Below are 22565 nucleotides of genomic sequence, written 5' to 3' on the forward strand. Positions count from 1 at the left end.
TCCTCCCGAAAACGCTGGTATGACTCAATATGGGCCCAATGCTTCTGGAACAATTCAACATTCAAGAATGTGATCCTTTGCTTTGTTGGCTTCACCGCTGAGGTCCACAAACTCTTTTTTCTACCTTCATTACTTGTGGTTCTAATACTCGGTGATGTCCGTCTCATATTCGAGTCTCCCGCAAACCTGATCAATACTTTTTAGTGATGTCTCCCAGTCCACAAAGCTAAATGATGACGTAGGATTTGCCTTTGGAGACCCCAGAAGTGGAGGAGGTTCCATGTTGTACCCCCCGTGAAACTCCGAGTTAAAGCCCTTAGTTTCATGTGAGAACTTGGACATGTTTGTGTTGTCAATTATTTTGGCTATTTGAGAAGTCTAATTTTTTAGGGGGGGATTAATGGTTATTGCAATTATGTGTGAGAAACATATTTATACACAAGTCTACCATGATGAGGGATGAAATCAGTTGGGTAAAGGAGGGAATGTGTTAAAGGTGTTTATGTGGTGAAGATGTGATTCATGTGACCTTCAAAAGTTGTAAGAATCCCAACCATTATTGTTTTGTCCTCCAACTTGAACGATGTATCAAAATGTTGTTACTTCATTTCCAACATAAAGGTTAGTGTGTTATCAAATCTCACACCCTGCTACATCATGTTGTGCATGAGTTGGTCCAGGCATATCTAACTATTTTGTAATGGAGGGGACTATACATTCATAGTTTCAACAAAACATGGGTTCGAAACTTGGAGGTTTTTACATCTTTTTCATTTTTTTTCTTTCTAAACCCATTGTTATGTTTTTAACTCATCATCTAAATGACCTTTTGAAACCCAGAATCCAACACTTTATATATCCTAATAACAATATACAAGCGCAAGTCAAATCATATGGAGATGACAAATGTGCATGTCATGTGCATATCATGTACAATTTCTTTCATATTGAACCAAGACTTGTAATTCACAAACATTTTCAAACAAACACCCATTCCAGAACAAATTCACAAAAATTTGCAAGTTTTTTTGATCAATTATTTGCAAGTTCATAACAAAATTAACAAATATTGAGTATTTTGAAACAAATCCAAAAAGCCAAACCCACCTACACAACTCCATGAATCTTCAAACCCTAAATAAAAGTTAAAACACAAAACTCTAAGATTGAAACCCATAATCTAAAATAACAAAATCCATAAACAAACAAAGATTTCAAGAACACATTTTGAGCCCTCTCTTCCCCATCCCTCTTTTGTTCGACTTCCCATCTCTGCAAATCCAAAAAAACCTAATTGAACAAACAAGTAACTAGTTGCAGAAATGGAGACAATCACCGAGTTAGAGAGAGAAAGAGATGAGACAGAGATGAACCAAATGGTTGTGGAGGTATGGCTACCAAAGCTTCACTGGCCAGAAAGAATGGAACTTTCCGGCCAAAACGCAAAATCTATTACAAAATCACATCTTTAAGAATGGAATATTGATGCAAACGGGAAACTCTCACTTCGAACCTTCACTCTCAACTGCCTTCTCCTCGAAATTAGAGCTTAGAGATCAGAGCTCAACCTAGAAACCTAGAGCTCATAGAGCTCTCTCGGTATGTCTCTTTTCCAAATGACAAAAATGATGAAATGAGCTGAGAGTTTTTAGTATTTTTATGTGGGTATTTTAGTACTTTTAGTTTTGTGCATGGTGTGCATAGCTTGTGTATTATCGATTTGTCCTATTTTTATCCAAAAATTGAGAAATTATCCCATTTTGGATATTTCTGAATAAGAAACCACGTTTTGAGAAACCTATATCCGTAATTTAACGGCGTTGTCTTCCACACATCCAAAGCGCAAAGGCGGGAAAAAAAGCCAGTGCCCCCAAAAAGCAAAAACCCAAATGAGCTGTTGAAAACCGCCATAATTGTAGCAAATCGGCACCTAATTCTGCCGAGCCCGAGAGAAATGGAGAGAATACACACCACTGTGCGTGCTCGGCCGCTCTCAGCTGAAGACGCCAAGACCAGCCCTTGGCGCATTTCCGGCAACTCCATCGCCATCCCCAACCACTCCAAGTTCGAATTCGGTACCCACTCAACCTTCTCTCTCTCCTCTGCTTCTCTGCAATTTTCAATATCCTGGGTTAAATGCAATTTTCTCCTCCAATTTTCATAGATTTGTTTTGTTTGGCTTTACAGATCGAATTTTCGGTGAAGATTGTAAGACGTTCGAGGTCTATGAATCAAAAACCAAAAATATAGTCGCTGCCGCCGTTCGCGGCTTCAATGGTACCTTCAGTATTATCAATTTGAATAATGGCATATTTTTTATTTTTCACTTCAAAATTTAATTTTTCTTTTTTGATTATTCCTTTGTAGGAACTGTGTTTGCATATAGGCAAACTAACAGTGGGAAAACTCACACCATTCGAGGCTCGGCTACTGAGCCGGGGGTGATTCCCCTTGCAGTGCGCAATATGTTCGACATTATTCAAGAGGTACTTCGGTTGGATTGTCAAAAGTGTAATTTGGTACGAATTAGTGGTAACAATGTAAATTGTAAAGTAATAAATTTCTGAAATTTCCCTGATCAAATAAGGTGCTAGTTCTACGCTTAAAATGTTTGATGCAAACTTATACGATTACATATTACGTGCTCTAGAAATTGTCTTATCATTTCAGTTCTTGGCTTCAGAAAACTGTTGTGCACACTTTTGGTAATTTAATGTAATATAATTTACCACTTTTGATAACGTTAATTAAATTTTAGACACTTAGGTATTTAGCATACTTAGATCAATCAAACTGCGATGTGTTATTGTTTTGTAGCTGAGACATGTATCAAGTTATTGTTGGTGCCACTTTATTTTATATTTGGGAACCCTAAAGATGCAGATTAGTCCGTTGAAGGTAAGGGTGGCTGAATTGGTTTTACATTGTTCTAGACTCTGCAAATGGCTAAACTGAATAGGTTACATCTGATACATAGCTTAAGTTTCAGAATGCATGAACCCTAAATAGAGCACTTGAAGTCAATTATTCTTTAAGGTTTTCCAGTCATCTTGCTTCTTTATTTTTGATTCATGAATTTGTCTAAGCAAACTCAGTGTATGCACTTTCTCAAGTTATTTCTTGCTTTTAGGATGTACACCGGGAATTCCTTTTACGAATGTCTTATATGGAGATCTATAATGCGGACATAAACGATTTATGGGCTCCTGAGCATCAAAAGTTGCAAATTCATGAAAGTCTAGAGGTAGTGAAAATACCATATAGTTTAATTATTATGATAGTGTATAAGTACTTAAGAAACTGAAAGTTCTGTTTCCTTTTATGAATGCAGCATGAGATATATGTTGCTTCTCCAGAGCAAGTCCTTGACCTAATGGAGTTCGGAGAGTGTAATTACTTTTTACAGTCATATGTATTCATCTATTTTAAAGTACCATTCAATAGTTATCAAGTTCCCCTATCACTTTGGTACTTCTGTTTGGCATGCAATTAGGAAAGAATGTATGAACTGCATGTACTGTAGTTAATTTTCAAAATCATTCCGTCTCTCGGCCTTTTCTTTTCTTCGAATTCTTTCTCTCTGAACTTCTATCAATTCAATCTTTAGGCCTGTCATTGTATAAGTCTCATACCCTCACACACACACACACACAGAGCCACACATGTAGAGACACTCCTTAAAACACTGCACACTCAGTCCTTCCCTTTCACCTGAAAGAAAGGTGCTATGGGTTGTCCTAGTTTTGGTGTCCACTATCTATTAATATATCAGCCATTTGACAGCATTTTGAAGCTTTTATGTTTTAAAATTTCAGCTCATCGGCATATTGGAGAGGCAAATATGAATCTGTACAGTAGTAGGTCCCACACTATTTTTCGCATGGTATACTTTTACATCCTTACCGTTGTTGGTTGTCATCTAGGTTATACATCTTATGTGGCTAATGGCTATTATTATGCTTTATATAGATAATTGAAAGCCGAGATAACCATGGCGATGAAGATATTGATAATTCTTGTGATGTGGTCCGTGTTTCAGTTCTGGTGTGTTTCTGTCAAAATTAGTACCTTTCCTTTTTAGGAACTTTAACGAAAAGCTCCCGGTACTGTTCACTTTAACGAAAAACCACAGTTTTACACTAAAAAGTCAATCCTGGTACTATTCATTTTACCCTTTATTTTGTCTTTATGGTTAAAACTCAAAGTTTTTAAGCCCTTTTCATTAGTTTTCCTTTCTTTTTTCCTTCCCTCCTATTATGGATCGGATGTTTTCTTTTAATTTTCATAAATTGTTTCTAGAATTTAGTGGACCTAGCTGGTTGAGAACGTGCTGCAAACTGGTGCAGAAGGTGTTCGGCTCAAAGAGGGTTCTCGTATCAATAAAAGCCTTATGACTTTGGGAACTGTCATTAAAAAACTTAGTGAAGGTGCTGAGAGTCAAGGGTAGGTTCTGCATTTGTTGGATGTTAAGTGTATATCTCTATCAATGTTTTAAAAGGCTTGCCTCAGGGTGTCCTGTGAGGCTGGGCTTGAGGGTTGACGCCTCTGTTTTGAGGGAGTGGGCGGAAGGCGCCGCCGGAGCCGCCTCGGTGCACCTCAGGGGATTTTTTTTCTTTTGTTTTTTTTTTTTTAATACTCCCAAACGCAAATTTTGGGTAGGGTTTTAACTACCTCATACCTTTTCCTTGCACTATCATCTCTCTGCCTTGTTTTCTGATTTTTATTTTTTATATAAAGGATGTGTGTGCCATCTACGTGCATTGTTATATGTGTGCTTATTGTGCTTTTCATCCTCTATTTTATATATATAATATATGTATATATATATGTGTATATGTATTTATAATATATGTGTGTGCTCAGGGTGATTATTGATTAATAATCTTCTTCTTTTTTAATATAATATATGTGTATGCTCAGTGTATATATTAAAAAATTTAGGTCTCGTGAGGCTTCGCCTCACACCTAGGCTGGGCTATCCTTTGGGCGCCTTGCCCACGCCTCACGCTTTTAATACATTGATCTCTATACATAGATTGACCTCACTCAATATATGATGCAGGGGACATGTTCCATATCGAGATAGCAAACTGACGCCCATATTGCAACCTGCTTTGGGTGGAAATGCAAACACAGCTATAATATGCAACATCACACTTGCACAGGTAATGTTTCCTATAGTCCTTTTTTAGTGAGAAGCAAACTTTATTAATAATATTCCAAATACAAGGAACAAAGACTCGGTGCGCCTAGGTTCCGCTATCATCGTGATAATTTCATAGAAAAAATGAAACCAAACTATAGCTCTGTCATCTAAATAAAAAAAACTCTACTCATATAATTATTTTACGCCAAATGTTACTTTACGTATTCCCAACAATTCTTTCCTTCATCCCAATTTTTTTATTTCTGTCCAACAAAACTATCAAAATACAGTTCCACAGTATCCTTTCATTTCAACTCCAGAAGTCTTAAATATTTCACAAAGAATCTCTGAGGGTGGCTAAGGAATAATCCAACTAACCCCAGAAAACTGAACCAACCACCACGACATTCCTAAAACAGATGGCAATGGAAGGTCAAGTGAGTTTCAGATCTTCTCCTTTTTTGCACAAAAAGAATGCTAAATGACAGACATTGCTTGGAGGGTTTTAGTGGGGTCAGTTTCAGATAGTATGTATTTGTAACAATACGCATATGTGGATATGTATACTCAATACAGTTGTGGTGGAAATTGTTCCAGGAAGTTAGAGCAAGTTGGGTTATTTCAAAGGGTTTTTTTTTTTTTTGGTCAAGGAAAGGGGAGGAAAGGATTATTTCAAGGGGTTGTTTTGAGCTTCTAAGCACCAAGTTCGAGGCCTTAGGAAAGGGGAGGAAAGCCAAAGGTTTGTGGGGCTGTTTGGTGTTGGCAGTTTTTCGGAACATTTGGTTGGAGCGTAATAGAAGAGTTTTTAGGATTATAATGGAGTGGAGGTAGAAGAAATATGGGGTAGAGTAAGGTACTGGGCAGCCCTTTGGGCATCAGTTTCGAATGAGTTCAGGGATTATTCTCTTTCTCATATAGTGAGGGATATATTAGCAGCCGTAAAATGAATTTGGTTTAGCTTTAGTTACTTGTAAATAGATCTACTTGAGAGATCTTAGCTAGTTTTGCTAGATGGTGGATTTCTTATCCACTTTTTTGTAATTCATGTTATTGTTTTAATAAAATTTTATCGTTTCTTCTTAAAAAAAATGTATGTATGTCTGACAACTTCCTTTCTATGGTCGTTTCTTTGAATCTGTTTTCAGACCAATTGGTACGCATTTTGTGGGATGAATTTTGATTGCATATTTTCACTGCTTCAAGCAGTAACAGTGTAACTGAGGAAAAAAAAATGATATCATGGGCTACAGTACTTTCAATTTAGGTTTGAGAATGAATAAATTTTTTATTGGTAAAAAGGCATTGTGGGGTTGCATGTTTCTTGTGGTAATTTTGGTCGTTTAGATGGAGAGATATAGAAGGATCTTATGACAATTTTGAAGGAGTTGGTTTCACAAGGCTTTCGGACAAAGTTTTGTTTCTGGCTGCCCTTTGAGCATTCGCTTCCTTAGAGTTCAGGGGGAAATCTCTCTCTCTATTTGCTTTGTCTAGACTAAAAAGCGGCTGTACTCTAAAGGCTTTTATGTGTTTTCCCAGATGTTTCTGCTGGGTGTTTTCTATGTTTTAGCTTTCTAAGTTTGGTTTGTTTTCTGCGTTCTGGGTTAGATTTCTTGACCAACCTCCTTGTTGTTTTCTTTAATCTTAAAAAAATTGTTTCGTTACAAGAAAAATGGTCAAAGGGCAGTGTTGATGATTGACAACAAACTATTTAATGCATTAGTAGCTTTCACCTCTGTTGCGTTTGTGTACATTTCTGTAACTGGTGCAGTTGAATTTTTCTTTATAACTTTTCAGTATTACATTTGTGTGTTCTTGGTTTCTCATGCCTTTGTTTTATGTCAGGTTCATGCAGACGAGACTAAAAGCAGTCTCCAATTTGCAAGTCAGAGCATTACGTGTCACAAATTGTGCTCATGTCAATGAGGTTTTCGACTCACTTTATTTGTTGCAATCTTTCTTGGGTTAATTTTAAATGTTCCCTTTCAGATTCTCCCAAGTTTGTATCTGCTGGATGTAGGAATTGTTCTTTTATTTCTATCTGTTTTAATTGTTAGTATTTCAACGTATGTCCTTCCTTGCAGATTCTAACAGATGCTGCTCTTCTCAAGCGTCAAAAGAAAGAAATTGAGGAGCTTCAAGCCAAGCTGCAGGTTGATTTTTCTTTTATATTAATTTTCGCCATTCATGTATGATAATATTATACATATTGGTCGTCTACGTAAAATGAAGGAATTTAAACATTCCGCATGTTTCAGGAATCTCATTCAGAACATTGAGCAGAGGAAATCCTCACTCTGCGAAATACATTATTGCAGGTTTGGAAATATACACTTTATGTTTATTGTAAGTAGTTGAAAGCAAGTGTATTCTGGAATATACTTACTTTCTGTGCAGACTGAGTTAGAGAGGGAGCGTATAGCTTTGGAGTTGGAGGAGGAAAAGAAAGCCCAAGCTGAAAGAGAGAAGATGGTGCAACAGCAAGCTAAGAAAATTGAGAACCTGAGCTCAATGGTGTTGTATTCAAATAGAGATGAGAATTGTGATCGCTTGAAAAAGGTTTGCATCATGATTAATTAATTTTCATGACGGACTTCTTTATAATGAGTTGGTGTTTATATTTATTTATGTTGGTTTCATAATTTTATTGTTCTGAAAATGAGAAATAACTACTTCAAAGTTTGAAATTATATTATCTATAAACACAAAATATGTGCTTGATGTTATAATTTGTCGTTGCCAATGACATAAGATTTAGTTAATCTTCATATACAAAGAGAGGGGGATTAGGATTGGTAACCAAAAATAAATAAATAACCTTTATTATGTACATATGGCCCATGTTTGAAGGGAAATGCTGTGCAAAAGAAGCTAACAATTAAATACTATTGTTTAGAGGAACACAAGTCATGTTTTGTGGCGCATAATCTGGGAAATCTTGCAGCATATAAATAGCTAAATTAGGAGATTTCTGAATAGATTTCCATGTGTTGTAGTGGAACTGAGGTTATGTAACCTTTCTTTGACAAATTTGTTTTAGGCCCTTACCCCGACTAATGTTTGTTCGGGTACTGAGGGTGACAGTATCCCGACCATGTGTACATCTATAAGTTAACTTGTCCCTCCCTGTTTGTCTGTCTGCCTCTCGTTCTCCTTCTCTCTGGTTCTGTAAAGTTTTCCTGTTGGTTGCTGCAGGAGAAGCGGCGTGATACTTGGTGTCCAGGTAAACTTGGACTGGAGACGTTGGCAGAGGTCATACTTTATTCTCGCGAAGTGCTGTATATGGTTATTTATTCTCATTTTACATTTAATTACAAATACCAATTTTTAATACATGCATGAAAGATATATTCTTGCACATGTGACAAAATTTGTTTATTATTCAAATCAATGCAAAGCTTAGCTAAAAGATCTTCACCACCAATGTGCAATCATGGAAAATTCAATTTCCCCAAATAATACAGCCGCGAAAACTTCTTAATTTTGATTGGAAATATGTTTTGGTAAAGGAAAAGGAGATTACTATAGAAACAGAAAACTTCCTCTGTAAGTTTTCTGATTGTATTGAATCGAATAATCAGTTACACAGATGTGAATATATATAGCCTTAGCTGCCTTAGTCTAATTACAAGAATACCCTCAACTATCTTAACTAATTACAGTAACTAACATAACTGATTACATTTAGCTTTATCATACTACTTAACAGTAACTACAGTAGATGACTTGTCATTTGCCCTATTACACCCCCTCAAGCTAAAAGAGGAATCAGTGAGGATTCCAATTGGAAGCTTGGAACAGAGAAAAGAGAACCTGTTCTTGGACAAAGATTTGGTGTGAAGATCAGCCAATTGGTCTTCACTACAAACATATTGAACTTTGATGAGATTTGCAAGAACCAACTCTCGGATATAGTGATAGTCAATCTCAACATGCTTGGTTCGAGCATGAAAAATAGGATTAGAGGCTAAAGAGATTGCAGAAATATTATCACACCATAGGGTAGGTAGAGTAGGAAGAGGGAAATGAAGATCCTTGAGAATTTTGCAAACCCAAGTGAGTTCTGCTGCAGTATGAGCTAAAGAATGATATTCAGCTTCTGTAGAGGAACGAGCAACAGTGCTTTGTTTCTTTGCACTCCAGCTGATGAGATTAGGGCCAAGAAAAACACAATATCCACTGGTAGACCGCCTGTCAAAAGTGCAGCCAGCCCAATCAGCATCAGAGTAAGCTGAAAGGGCGAGGGTACCTTTAGTAAACCATAACCCATGAGACAGAGAACCTTTAAGAAATCTGAGAACCCTTTTTGCTGCTTGAAGGTGTTGTTCTCGTGGAGCATGCATAAACTGACAGATCCGATTAACAGCAAATGCAAGATCCGGGCGAGTCCAAGTGAGATATTGTAGTCCACCAACTATGGAACGATATTCAGTGGGATTGGATAAGAGAGGCCCACTGTGGTCCAGCTTTTGAGACCCGAGAGGAGTGCAACAAGGTTTGGCACCTTCCATATTTGTTTTCTTGAGGAGGTCAAGTAAGTACTTAGTTTGATGAAGAAAGAGGCCATTGGAAGACCTGTTAACTTCCAATCCCAAGAAATAGTGTAAAGGGCCAAGATCTTTCACTGGAAACAGATTACTAAGTTGCTGGATAAAATGTTGACAGAGTTGAGAATCAGGGCCAGTGACTAGGATATCATCCACATAAACAAGAACAATGACTTGTTGAGGACCAGGAAGGACAAACAAGGAAGCATCAGATTGGGATTGGTGAAACCCAAGAGTATGAAGGGCGTGAAACAACTTATCAAACCAAGCTCGAGGAGCTTGTTTAAGACCATATAAGGATTTCTTCAGCTTGCAAACAAAATGGGATGAATTGGAATCAATAAAACCTGGGGGCTGTTGCATGTAAACATCCTCCTTTAAGTCACCATGAAGAAAGGCATTGCTAATGTCTAACTGATTCAAGAACCAATTAAATTGGACAGCAAGTGCAAGAAGAATTCGAATGGTAACTGGTTTTGCAACAGGACTGAAGGTTTCTTGAAAATCAACCCCTTCTTGCTGATGAAATCCTTTTGCCACCAAGCGGGCTTTGTGTTTGTCAAGAGTGCCATCAGGATTTTTCTTAACCCGGAAAACCCATTTACAACCAACTACATTTTGAGAAGGATGAGGAGGAACAAGAGACCATGTTCCTGTGGAGATTAAAGCATTATATTCAGCTTGCATGGCAGCTCTCCAGTGAGCATGCTTTGATGCTTGCAGATAGGTACTAGGAACAAGGTCAAGATCAACAGGGAGTGGATGTTTGGTTGCTGAATAAGCCCGAGACATGTTTATTCCAGCCTTAGATCTTGTAATCATAGGATGTGTATTCACAGAAAGTGGTGGATGACTTGTCTGAAGAGGTACAAGAGAGGAATTACTGAGAGAGACAGAACTGGATGAACTAGAAGGATCCACTGACTGAGTGCATGAAGGAACTGCAGGGGGAGGTGGAGGTGGAGGGGCAGAAGGACATGATGAGTCTGAAGAGGTACTAGGTGTAGGAGAACTTGAGACATAGTGGCGGAAGTGAAGATCCAAGGATGGAGAATAGGCTGAAGAAGAAGTCTCTGAAGTTGAACTGTTACTCAGCAGGGACTTGAATGGATAAGAGTGTTCATCAAACACAACATGTCGAGAGATGTAGATCCTGTTGGTCACGGGATCAAGACACCTATAGCCTTTATGTTGGAGACTATACCCCAAAAACACACAACTTTTGCTTTTAGCATCCAGTTTGCTAGGAATGTAAGGCTTAAGCCAAGGATAACATTGACAGCCAAAAACTTTCAGTTTAGAGTAATCGGGATGTTGCTTGAAGAGAAGTTCCCAAGGAGACTGTGTAAGACCAGAAATAGGAAGCCTATTAATAAGATAGATGGCAGTGGAGAAGGCTTCAACCCAAAACACTTGAGGAACATGAGAGGCAACAAGTAATGTTCGAGCTGTCTCAACAAGATGGCGATGCTTCCTCTCTGCACAACCATTTTGTTCAGGAGTATGTGGACAACTAAATTGATGTAAGATGCCATGTGTTCGAAGAAAAGAAGCAAGGGAGTGACTGGTGAATTCACCCCCTGAATCTGAGCGCAGAATCTTGATTTTATTGCCACTGAAATTTTCTACATAGCTTTTGAAAGTAACAAATGTAGAAAATACATCAGATTTGGACTTCAATGGAAAAAACCAACTATATTTGCTAAAGTCATCAACAAGAAGTAGGTAATACTTGAAACCACTATTAGATGTAACAGAGGCAGGGCCCCATAGATCACAATGCAGAAGTTGGAGACTTTGAGTTGTTGATGAAGAAGCCACTCCAAAAGGAAGCTTGTGGTTCTTGGCAAGTGCACAGTCTGAGCAGAAAAAATCAACACTCTTCTTGCCTTGTAGGGCAAGATTATTAGTAGATATAACCCTTCGAAAAATGGAGGAGGAAGGATGGCCAAGGCGCTTGTGCCATAGTGTGACAGGTGCTTTGATGCTGAGAAGAGCTGAGGGAGATGAATGAAGACTGGTGGAACCTTGGAGAGGATAGAAACCATCCCTAACAGGGCCGTGCAAAAGCATCTTCCCCGAAATGCGATCCTTGACAGTGGATCCATAAGGGTCAAGAGTCAATGAACAGTTATTATCCTTAAGAAACTGATATGCAGATAGGAGATTGTGTTTCATAAAAGGAACATGCAAAACATTGCTCAGTTTAAAGGAATTATGGGGAGTGTGCAGAGATGAGGAACCAATGTGATGAATAGACAATCCTTTACCATCGCCAATGTAGACTTTGTCCTCTCCAGTGTAGGGAGTAGGAGAAGAAATATTGGCTACATCATTGGTGATGTGGGAAGTGGCACCAGAGTCAATTAACCAAGGCTGAGATGGTTTGACTGAATTGTGCGCACACATAGCAGCAAGTTTGGCTGGAGGGATTCGACCACAGATGTCCGGATTCATACGATCAAAACAGTCCAGTGCCTCATGACTTGTAGAACCACAGATCTGACACGGAACTTTGAAGGTGGAAGAACCTTGAAAGTGGCGAGATCCTTGATAATTGCGATTGCCACGATTTGGAGAAAAAGTACCACGAGAATTGTGAAAATTGCGACTGTTGCGATTAGAAGAGAAGGAACCTCGAGATGGCTTACCACGGTTGGAGTTAAACCTAGAAGCAGAGTGAAGAGGTTGATGTTGAGCAGCAAAGGCAGATGGAGTAGGAAGCAGGGGAGGTTGAGAGTGGACAGAAAAAGCTTGAAATGGCTCAGTAGCAGAAGAAGGAATAATAGGCCGACGACGAGCCATAGATAACTCTTTAGTGAGTAAAAGACCATGGAGCTCATCAAGGGAGGTAGAAGATAACCGCAACATAATGGAATCAATAAAGGATTCGAAATCATCAGGCAAGCCATGAAGTGTAGCAGCAATTAGGTCACGATCGGACACTGAGGCACCAGCAGCTTGCAAGGAATCAGCAATTTCCTTGATTTGTTGCAGATAATCAGAGATGGATTGAGAGCCTTTTTGAATGGACTGGAGCCGCGATCGCAATTGGTGAATATGAGCCTCCGAAACACCACCAAAGCGCTGTTCAAGCTTTACCCAGAGCTCGCGAGAAGAAGAAACACCAACTGTGAACGGAATGATTTCTTCGGAGAGGGTAGAATTAAGCCAAATCAAAAGATTTTGATCCTTTTCATACCAATCCTCAAAGGCAGGGTTCATCGAGCGATCTGGCAGGAAGGGCGAAGGACAGATCTCAGTGCCATCAATGATACCAAGAAGTTTGTAGCGGCGGAAAATGGGAGCAAACAGTGCTCGCCATGGCAGATAGTTAGATCGTTTCAGCTTGATCGGCACCATACTGCCAATGTTGTGAATCGTAAGAGAGGTATACGAGTTCAAAGGACTGGGATTAGAGGAAGAATTAGGGTTTTGGATCGAAGGAGAGATGATCGGAGAAGACGATCCAGTGGGTGGTGAGTCAAATTGAGCAGCCATATCTTGAAGAGATCAAGATTCAAGAGATCGAAGACAAAAAAGCAAAGAATCAGAGAGAAACGATCAAGAAACGATCGATTTGTCGAGCGGAAGAGAAGATCAGTGCTGGGAAGCAGAATGGCGTGATACCATATAGAAACAGAAAACTTCCTCTGTAAGTTTTCTGATTGTATTGAATCGAATAATCAGTTACACAGATGTGAATATATATAGCCTTAGCTGCCTTAGTCTAATTACAAGAATACCCTCAACTATCTTAACTAATTACAGTAACTAACATAACTGATTACATTTAGCTTTATCATACTACTTAACAGTAACTACAGTAGATGACTTGTCATTTGCCCTATTAATTACACTAAAGATTGGACAAGATGGGCCACTGAATCTAAGATCTAACCACCCTGATTCAAGTTTGAACATCTAACTACAGCAAAAACATCCTCATATGCATCATTGACACAGAAGATACTGAAGCCTAAAGTGATATTTCCTCCCCTCCAATCGCAGCATAATCTTCTAAAATTCTTTCATAGGAAAAGGGAGAAAGTGTTACCATCTAGAAAATTGATGGCATGGGATGGATATGACCCCAAATAGAGCTAAAAATTAGGATAAGGGAATCTGCATGCAATCTTAAGAAGATGGAACATTACATTTTGTGGAGTTGAGCCTTTTCCCCATATAAGTAGAATTTCAAATACTTCTGTGACATTCTTTAGTCAAAATAAGGTAATACTTTCATACATTGCTATGCATATTTTTCATCTGGATGGATTCCATTGTGCAAACTTGTTAAAGTTTTTTTTGTGTGACTGTTATATTGCCTAATTCTGATAAAGATGAGACACCGGCTGCTCAAAATACTTCTTGCGTGCTTTTGTTGTTTTTCTTGATGTGGTCCCTGAATTTTTCTAAACATATCTATCACATTGGTTGTGCTATAAGTTTCAGCTATTATTAATATTACTTTCCTGCTTTTCAGGTGCCACCCACCATCCAAACAAAGACATCTGCTGCAAACCCATGGGACTGAAGCCTTACATCGGACCACTTCTTCCTTTTGAAGAACTGATGCATGAGATTGAAGTTTCTGACAACGAGTTTTGCAAAGAAGACGAAGACAGTAAAAATATCACGTTGGAGGACTGTTGTCTTCCTGATCAGTGGGCTTTATTACATGTTACTAATAGGAGAAAAGTGCCACCCAGGACGAAAGGCTTACCCTTGGTTTGTACTGTTTCTATTACATTTTGCCATACTGAACTTTAGGCAACCCACATTTTTAATCTCCACTATCTGAACATTAGGCAACCCACAATTTTAATCTCCACTATCTGAACTTTAGGCAACCCACATTTTAATCACCATTATCTGACAGGACAATGAATTAGGAGATCTGCAAGCAGAATATGAAAATTTGCTTATCAAATTTGAAACTCAGGTTCCTATATATAATTGTTTTTCCTCCTCAATGCATCAGCAAATTTTTTTACATTCTATACTAATCTTTACCTCATTTAGAGAACTTCGAGTGAAATACAAATTGATTGCTTGACACGGAAGCTTGCTGAGGCTGATATGTTTTCTGGAGCATGTGTAATGATTACTCCAAGTCTTATCTCAATAAAGGTACCATTAATGGGGAAAATAACGTTAGTTTAAGAGAGCCAGATGCTATTCTTGTGATTAAGCGACTTCAAGAACACGTAGTTCTCCTGTTCTTTATTTTTTTTTAAACGATTTTTTTCTTTTTTAAAGCGATTTTTTTTTCTAGTCTCCTTAATTTTTAATCTTTATGCATGTTAAATTTCTGATAATTCAGTATCTTTTCAATTGTACTTTTTATTCGTTTTGACATTATTATCATTTAATGTCTGTCCTTACATGCAGATTAAGATGCTTGAAACAGTGAAGCCTTCAAGCCAGCAAAATTTACATAATGTAGTTGAGCTGGCAACCGAGCAAAACATTTGTGCTCGGGAGAAGTTTGACGAGGTAATCATAGTTTATGTTAGCCAGTTGTTCTATATAAGCCTGTAATAGATTTTATTCTGTGAGCAGCTTCATCAAATCGTTTAGAGAGCTACTCTTCTGGACGTTTTTAGGATGTTACTATGTTTAAACATTTACGTCAATAATTGCATTGACAGTCAATTGCACAGTTTTTTATTTTATTTTATTTTATATATTTTTAGAGCTAATCTGCTGCAAACTTAAGCTTCAAGCTTATCATCACCACCGACCTGCAATAACGAAAGAAGAAAAAGAAAGTCGTTCACAATACATGTTTCTTAAATGTGGGATTCAGTTTCTATAGAAATTTTTTTATCTAACTTTTCTATTTAGTTTATTTTAAGTAAAGTACTTAAAGCAGCTTTGATATCTCTCTCTCTCTCTCTCTCTCTCTCTCCCTCTCGCCACCACTCAATATGCCTTCATATGTGTATATACTACACACCTCTATGCGCCCTCATGTGTCAAGATGGACTAGCTACAGTTGAAGGACTATATATTGAAAGTATTTTAGGTAAAAGTGCCTTGTGTGTTCTCTCTTGTCAGGCTCACAAGAGCCTGTTTCAAAAAACTTAGCCTTTAAAAATAATCAAATCTTTTGAGCTTTCAGCACAGGGTATTACACATGAAGTCAAATTATTGTATCTGTTTTAAGTTACCGTTTATATATGCACAAGCCTGCCCACTTCCTGTTGTATGGTTTCTTGGTTAGAATGATTCTGAGAACTCATTTCTTTGTTTTAATTGTTTAAATCTGTTATTAAGATGTTCCTTATGTCTCATAATTTTAAAATTGGCATGTATTTTTAATGTACATAGCTCTATGAAGAGCTTCAAGTTGCACGTGAGGAGGCCAGGGTAGCTCGTGATCAACTTACTTGGAACGAATTTGTAACAAAAGTTGATGTATGATCTCCTTCTTTTGTGTTAATTCTTTGACGAGCATTATTATCTATTACTCAAAACTTTAATGGTGTTCGTACTATAGGGTTTGGTTGAATATACATGTTCTCTTTTCAAGTATATGCAGCTAATTTTCAATAGCTTCATCTAGGATGGAAGTTGTGACTTTGTGATCAAGCTTGCAAAGGAGGTCCAAGAATTAATATTGGAAGTTCGAAGCTCAGAAATAGCCATTGAAAGTGCATCTTCAGTTTTGGATGAGGTCTCCAAGAGTTTCTCTGTGCTATTCGATACGTTCCTAGTGAGTATTTTTGAAACATCATCTTATAATGACTTTTCTTATATTCTAATACTTGCCAAAAGAAATAGTTTGTAGATGTCTTAAGATGTTATTTATGAGTTATCTTGATTTATTTTCTGAAGCTGCTGTGGTCTTTATTCTATGAACACTATAATTCTTTCAGACCATCATATGGCCTGATTTCATTGTAACGCAGGATTTTCAAGACCTTAATGTGGGATTTTTCTTTGAAACAAAATAATTATCAGTGACCATGAGAAGTTAAACTCTTATACGATGCAGAAGGTTTCTGGACTTGAGAATGAAAGGTTAGCTCATAACTTTAATCATGTAAGAGATCCTGAAATCTTTTATTTCAGGACCACATTAAAAAACTGTATTAATATCTGGTAACAGTTTTTATACCATCAATCAGTTAATCTTCAGAACCAGATAGAAGAACTGAAACTGCAGATTCAAAATTCCGAGAACTCTTTCAGGGTAAGCTTTTATGTTGGCATTAATTACATTAAAAGCAATATTCTTACCATTATTAGTATCTTTAGTATCTGTGTTAGTAAGTCTTCTTCACTGATTATTATTTCAGGAACTTTTGGAACACCAGGATTTGGAAAAGGGAGAATATATTTCTCATATACAAGTTTTTGAAAAAGAAATATCAGGTTTATCATCCTGTTTTTTGGCCAAGGAAAAGGAAAATCTGCGCAAAGATGTTGAGAAAATAAGAATGAAGTTGAAAGAGACAGAGTTTAAGCTGAAGAATGCCATACAAGAGAAAACCAAACTAGAGGTTTGATACTATGTGCCTTTGGCTCTGGTCATTGATATCATAAAATCACAGGCTCTCACTTTCACCAACATATTCGCCTATTTGCAGGGTGAAAAAGTGTCTGCTGAACGAGAAATAAAACGATTGCACAGTCTGAACTCTCTTCTTGAACATGACATGAATACATGCAAGTCACTTGCTGGTAGAAGGCGTGATTCAGTTAATGATAAGGGTTTGAAGACATTGGGTCCTAAAAGAGCAAAAAACCTTGCCTTCAAACAGACGTTACAGGTGCTGACAATGATGTCTAGTTTCTGTTCCTTTACTATGCATCAAGTTTGTAATGCAATGCAAGTTATTTTATTTTTAAATGTCAATATGCTGAAGTGATGAGAGACTTCTACAAAAAGAAAATAATTGTCAATGCTGACGAGAGAATAACCCAATAGTTAATATTTTGTTGAGGTTTTAAAGGAAAATTTACATGAGTTTACTTGTTATGTTCTCTGGTCGTTAAGTTACTCTTCTTAAGCATTTGTAGTCTCGTTTAAATAAAATATACTGTGTAGCATCGTAGTTTTGTTTTGTATTCAATGATGATAACTCTATTTTTCGTTTTTTCTGTTTTTCAGGAAGAATACAAAAAGATGGAAGTTGATGTTTTTGAAATGGAGACAAAGATTAATGCTCTAGAAGAAGAGTTATCAGCTAGATACAGAGAAAAAGAAGATGCTATGTCCACCAACGAAGCTTTAGCATCTGAATTAGAAAACCTGTCCGAAAAACTGAGCACATCAAGCTTGGAACTCGAAGCATTGCAGGAAGAGCTTTTGGCCCTGGTAAGCTTGTCTTTGTGTCTCTTTCACACTATGTCTTTGTCTACCTTCGTTTGAAAGAATAAATGGCTAGTGTTCTTTATTGTGTGAATTTTTCTCATTGTCTTTGTTATCTTTGTGTATATCCAGAAGCAGAGGTTAGAAGAATCTACATTTGAGCAGCAAAAGATGGAAGGCTCCAATAAAATGTTGCACTGAAAAAAAGGAAGACTTGGCGATGGTAGCCTAATTTTGGGCAGTAATTATTACCTAGATTATAAAATAAAAACATCAATTTTTATTTGAGTTTCTGTGTGTAACTATGTTTCTTGGTGCATAGTTGCTCATTTGATTTGTATCTTTCATTGGCAGCAACTTACAAATTCCCTTTTGGAAATGGAGGAGGAAAGAGCAATACGGTCAGCTAAGGAGAAGGCTTCCATTGAAGCCATAGAAGAAAAATCAAAGTTATACAACATGGAGATTACATCATTATCAAGGGAAATGTCCGAGGTGGCGCTCATCTCCTCTCTTGTCTACACTCCGAAGAGTTTGCTTGCTATTCTTCAATATGGTTTCTACCCAAAACTTTGAATTCGAGAGAGAATTGAGTAAATTTGGCCTTTATGTTTCACTGTTCTCTCCACCCATAGAATTGACCTTGGATTACCCTCAGTTTGATTCTCTGCTGCTGAACTCCTTCGGTGAAGCTTTGGTTGTGGTAACACAAAAGATGTCTTCTTATCTAAATTGCTTGTTTAAACATATCAATTTTCTTTCTCCCATTTGGCTATTAGGAACGATATTTTGACCATATGGTCCAAGTATTCGCAACTATTGTGATTGGTCTCTTCTTGTTGCAGATGCATACAACTGTGATATAGAATGTGCAAAACCACATTATTTCTTACTTGATTATTGGTTGTGATTATGTTAAACTGTTAGGTGAGGAATGAGTTGGAGTCTTGTAGACAAGAATGCAAGTTCCTTATGGGAAGATTAACTTGTTGCGAGGAAACAGCTGGACAGAAGACATTCAGGTTTGTTTCAGTTTTTATTCCCCCCATTTTTCTCCACTTCACTTACGTCTTCTTAGATACCCTCTCTCTCCCTCTCTCCCTCTCTCTGCTACAGCAAAAGGTCTAGTGTTTTTGCAGCTCTCAATGCTTGAACTGAGCTGCTTGGCAGAAGTTTGGTAACAAAATTGTGGCTTTGCCACCGTTTCTCACCATCTTGGTCATTGTCTGGTCTTTGTCACAGATTTTCATGGCCCTTTTTCAGCAAACCTACTTCAATCCTTGAGCAGTTTAGCAAACTCTTCTTTTTATATTTTCAAGTTTCAGCTCACCCTTCTAATAGAAGATAAAGATGGTATATGTCTTCTAAGTTCTAATCTATACTTCGTGAATTGTATGCCTCAACTTTCAGAAACTAGTACACACACTTTATTATCGGATGGTTTCTTCTGCTGCTCTGTTGGGGTTGGGTGTTGTTACCTTGATATAGGTTGTTGCCCTATTCCCTTGAAACTCATGTTCCCCCTTTAAGGTTTGTTATTCCATTTATCCGGCAGGTTTAGGACAAAGTATCTGCTTGCCAAAATATTTCTGCTCTTCTGTGATTTTCTACCTTCAGAAAATGTTAAAAGAATGTCCAAAGATGGGATAGATTTGTTATACGTTTGTCTGGAGTCTGGATAGATTTGTAATACGTTTGTCTGGAGTCTGGACAATGTCACAAGTTAACAGGTAAATATAAAATTACTCTTTTCTTTTTTGCTGGATGTATTGGCACATCTTGAATCTGAATGTCATAGATTTGTAATACTTTTGTCTGGATGTATTAGAAGACCAAAACATTATATTTTGTTATGCTTCTGTTGCAGTGTGGAGAAGTCTTTTGGATTGATCAACTGAATAAGGACGATATTACAGATCATGTTCTGAGCAAACAGTCCCAAGAAGTGAGTTATTTGTTTTAGCTCAAAATATGGTTAGTACACATTTATCAGTGTTTGTTATGCACCTTTTTTAATTTTAAACCATTTAGATGTTGAGCTCAAACTTGGAGACATGCGGAATTCAGAAGGAGCTTAAATGTCTGAGTAAAGAAAGAGAAGGCTTGTTGATTCGACTAAAAGAGTTATCGGAACTTTCAAATGACAGCCAGGTAATATCTCCATTTCTGTTCTTTATGAGCCACTATATAATGTTCAGGAAAAAAAGTATAGTGGTTAGTAGCAAGGGAGAAACTAACATATACAACATCAACAACAACAAAGCCCTTTCCCACTAAGTGGGGTCGGCAAGGGAGAAACTAACATGTATTCCTGAAAATTTATTCAGTTTGTTTGATTCATTGGTTTTTGTCTGCAGAGTCTCAACAACCAGCTCTGGAAGGGGATAAACTAGTGACTCAGATCCAAGAGCAGCAGAAATTTGCAATTGAAGAAGAAAGTCTCAATAAACATTACAATGACTTGGTAGGTGACTGAAACGTTCTTTTTTCTCATCGGCACCTAATTGTTTGAGAGCCGTCTCATATAATGATGAACTTAATACCAGTTGTTGGAGGCTAAGTTTCAAGTCGAGGAACTGACAAGGAGAATATCAAGCATGGAGCTAAAGACTCACAAAGTAAGTGCTTCTATACTTGATTTATTCTGCAACATAGTTCTCATATTTGTAGTCATAAACATAAACAAAAGTTTACATCTGCAGTTTCAACAATTGGGTCTGGTTAACAGTTTAGATATTAAAATCCATTCACTCCAAATGATGTCAAGAAATCTCTTTTTTCGTGGTCCCTGTAATGAGAATCGTGAGATCCCAATTTTAAGGCGACTCTGTGGTGAAAGGGTGGTTAATTAAACACTCTGGTAAACCTTGTTAACAATTAAGGTCCAAATCAAAATTCTGTTAGTCTTCCGTTAGTAAAGGGGTTAAAATCATCGTTTTCAAACAAATAAGTTCATATGATGTACGAGTTGGGGATGGTTCGCATACTAGAGAGTCCGAGGACTTCAAGTTTGACGGCAATTAGGATTAATCACATATCTGTACCAGTTGCAAGTTCATATGCTTCATTCTTCAAACCTAATTTACAGCAGCATTATTCACATATGTAAAGATATGGAAAGACCCCAGCATCTACTCGTTCCTAAAGTAAATGGCATGGTTGATCTAACCTCCGCTGAATGGTAAATCCCTTTGATAATGGCAGCATGTACTAATTGTCGTGTACAATGTAGCCAAATAACATCATCCCAAAACCTCTTACTCTGTTGACTCTCTTCTATTTGATCATACTCTTGTGCGTAAACTTGTCAACCATCTTGTGTTTGTATCTTTGGACCTTCTTCAATATTCCTCGTCTTGCAAAACCCATTGCAAACTATGATTAGGGTGCTCATTTGGAAAGCGTTGTTAAAATGACTGAAAGTGATTTTGCGAAAATGTTTTTGGGTTCGAAAAGCACTACAAGAGCTTTTCTAAGTTTCACTTGCATCTTTATTAAGGATTGGTCTCAAATATTTTTTCCAAAAGCACTTCAAACGATTAGGGCTCAAGCCTCACAATTTGTGAAATTCTAATTTAAAAAATTAGCAAGTCACGAATTCTCTAGTCAGTGCACGACCTACTCTAACTCTTATGCTCGTGGCTTTTGAGTTACATCATTGTTTGAAATGATGATTTTAACCTCCATTTTTAATGGAAGGCTAACAGAATTTTGATTTGGACCTTAATAGCTAACGGTGTTTACCACAACAAATTTTCTAACAGAATTTTGATTCGGACCTTAATGGCTAATGGCGTTCACAAATTTTCATTACGCCATATTAAGAGTAGTCTCAACACAGGGACTGTAAAAAAAAATAATTGCAACCTAAAATATAAAAATGTAGTAGTAATTTTTCATGTGGAGTCGTCGAAAGGGAATTATTATTAGTACTCCAAAAACTCTATTTTGCACTCCAAACTTTCTATAATTAGAAAGAAAAATATATTTATGAGAAGCGTAGAATGAGATTCTTAAAGTGTTAATAATAGTTCTTTTATCGAAATTCACAAATCTAAAACCGCTGTCAGAAGTTGTATCCTTTCAAGAAAAGAAGTAATATTATCTTTCTTTGGTGAGTCCTTAATTTGGCCTACTATACTTTGAACAGGATCAAGTCGAAAACAGCGCAGACAAGGCAAAGCTTCGAACGAGGCTTCGAGGGGCACAAGCAAAGTTAGATGCCTTCAGAAGTAGTTACAAGGACGCTTTGGACGAGTCCGACCACATGAACAGAAAGTATGACGAGGCTACAGTCAAGCTAAAGGACCTGTTAGCTTCAAAAGGAGTAGAGGTCCTCAGCCTTAAGAAGCAGCTTTCTGCTGCAAAGGGGTCTCATGAACAAAAATAAATCCATAGAAAGTTTCTTATGGGTTGCTAATTATATTAGTGGCTTGTTTACTAATCCGTAATCAGAATGAGAGGAATTGAATTGAGGAGAAGTTGGAATTGGATTTCTATTGAAATTGTTTATTTAAATTTTCTAGAATCGAAGTAAAACAAAGTACCGATT

The 22565-nt window shown here is 37.3% G+C and overlaps 1 pseudogene; it reads left to right on the forward strand.

The window, feature by feature from the left end:
* Positions 1–1954: 1954 nt before the first annotated feature.
* Positions 1955–22403, forward strand: LOC137744453 (kinesin-like protein KIN-7O; annotated as a pseudogene).
* The last annotated feature ends 162 nt before the right edge of the window (positions 22404–22565 follow it).

The sequence above is a fragment of the Pyrus communis genome, chromosome 9 (assembly GCF_963583255.1).
Source record: "Pyrus communis chromosome 9, drPyrComm1.1, whole genome shotgun sequence".
Lineage (NCBI taxonomy): Eukaryota > Viridiplantae > Streptophyta > Magnoliopsida > Rosales > Rosaceae > Pyrus > Pyrus communis.